This window comes from Montipora foliosa, chromosome 1, assembly GCF_036669935.1.
Source record: "Montipora foliosa isolate CH-2021 chromosome 1, ASM3666993v2, whole genome shotgun sequence".
Classification (NCBI taxonomy): Eukaryota; Metazoa; Cnidaria; class Anthozoa; order Scleractinia; family Acroporidae; genus Montipora; species Montipora foliosa.
In genome coordinates this window covers 9,092,836-9,095,335 of record NC_090869.1, presented here as the reverse complement: position 1 = coordinate 9,095,335, position 2,500 = coordinate 9,092,836, and positions in this window count along the sequence as shown.

The window sequence follows — 2,500 nt, the reverse complement described above, 5'->3', positions numbered from 1 at the left end:
CTTCTTAAGATACTCGATGTGGCGGGGTATTCTGCAGTCAGTGTGAAGTTACTCCCTTTTTTTTCTCTTGTAATTTATTCACACAATTTGTGATTTTCTCTCCACTTTTCTCTGAAGAAATTATTTCTGGGTTGAAATAAACCCGAATCTTGCTCGCCAGTAGTTCTGTTTGAGCAGTTAAACTCTAACTGGCATAGAATCTCCATTCCTCCGCACAGCTGCTTACAATGTCGTCCACGAACGATCACCTCAACATGATTTCTCCTCTAAGTGCAAGAAAATACCAGGCTATTCGGGAGAACTCGCGAGGCAAATGGCCGAGCGTTTCATTGCCCCTCACTACTTTCACGGCCTGTTTGTCCATGGTGTTGTTAAACTCTCGTTTAGCAACAAGTTTTCTCCGATCTGTGGCTTCCATACGTCTTGATAAACATGATATCCACGCACAGCTGATGTGAAAGCGAACTTTTACGTGTCCATACCTCCTTCGTTAAATATTTTAAGCAAGAGACGATACAACGAAGAGTTTGATTTTAGTGGTGTAATATATATTTCGGCTGGCCAAACCAGCCTTCTTCAGGTACAAATGAGAGTTTACTAAACAAATACAACCCGCTGCAGACATTCCCCGCATACATACCCTACAACCCAAACAGATAATCAAACCCGAACGACCTATAATCCATCACTTCATTCCATCTTCAACATAATAAAAAAACACTACAATCTACTTCTTTCTTCTGACCGCTGCAAAAATGCTTTCCTACATCTACCTGTTGTGGCTTTCAGGCGCTCCCCTAACCTTCGAGACCTGCTGGTAACAGCTAAACTGTCTTCTAATGTAACTCATTCTAATTCCGCACCTCCTTCTGGCTCTTTTCGCTGTGGCAAAAACTGCGCTACCTGTCCTTACATTTTCCATGGACTAACCAACTACACATTAATTCCCACATAACTTGCGAAACTAAAAACCTTATCTACATGATTCAATGCAACAGATGCCATCTACAGTACATAAGAGAAACTAAACTAAACTAAACCGTTTTAATGAACACCAAATCCAACATTTCCTCTCCTCTCCCCACAACATCTCTAAGGACATGTAATTAATTCCTATCGAAAAAAATATTTTCTAACAGAAACTCGATCCGTAAGGCCAGGGAAGCTTTTTTAATTTCAAAAGGCAGGACAATTGATCCCAACGGTCTTAATATCCGCGAAGAAACGTATTAGATTTCAGTTTATTATTTAGAGTGATTTCCGTTATTTTTCCGTTACTACCTCGTATTTGAATTCAAAATCGTTGTAACTGCCATGTTTTATCACATTTTTTCCAGTATTACGTCAACATTCATTTACTATATATATATGTACATAGAAGCAATTCGATGTAAACTCTCATTGTACCTGAAGAAGGTTGGTTTGGCCAGCCGAAATATAGTACACCACTAAAATCAAATGAAATCTACGTTGTATCGGCTCTTGCTTAAAATATTTAGTTTCTCAACTTGTAATCACGCCGATCAGATCAAGCCACTGATCCAACATACACCGACAAGAAGATTGTCCACGGATGCTTGCTTCAAAACTCTCGTTAAATGCCTGCGTGGTTACCAAGCAAACGATTGCCATCATTCTCCTGCGCTTTTTGCGTGCAAATTCTTTCTTTTTTATTTCAACTGTGGGCTTTAGCAATGAAGACAACTGTTGTCATTCACAGGGAATAGGGAAATTGGTTAAAAAGAAGCTTTTAAAAAGTATTTTCAGAGTTAATTAACCTATTAATGTCGCTGCAAATACACAACATTAGATGGAGTTATAATGTTTTCCAAAATCATGCTTGGAAGTTGGGGGTGCGGCTTATACACGAGTCTTTACGGTATTGGCCGTTTTTATACTAGAGATGCATAATTCATCTGGGACGAACTTGCGCAAACATTTTTTCTGCGTCTGTTAAATTCGTCTAGTATAAAGCCGGCCACAAGACGTATTATGCGTCTAGGCGAAGTATCTACTTTAGTGCGTCTTCGAAGACGCACTAAACTGGAAGGTTCGTCCAGATGCATTATGCGTCTTGTGCAAGTTCGTCCCAGATGAATTATGTGTCTCACGTAGTTCGTCCCGTCTTTACACTAGACGGATAACATGAGAAACTCATAATTCGTCTGGACGGATTATGCTTCTCTTCGTCTTCCAAGACGCACTAAACTGGAAAGTTCGTCCAGATGCATCATGCGTCCCGTGCCCGTCTTTATACTAGACGAGTTTAACAGACGCAGAAAAAATGTTTGCCTACGTCCCAGACGGATTAAGCGTCTCTGGTATAAAAACGGCCAATCACTAACCACGCGAATCAAAGGTCGAACGTTCAGACAGAAAACGATTCAAGAGGTCATTGCGTCAAGTTGTTTGGCAGATTCTACAATAGTATAGTCCCAATCTAATCTGAGTCTGAAGCGTCGGAATAGATTTGGAAGGAGTCTTTTGTAGTTTTTATGTA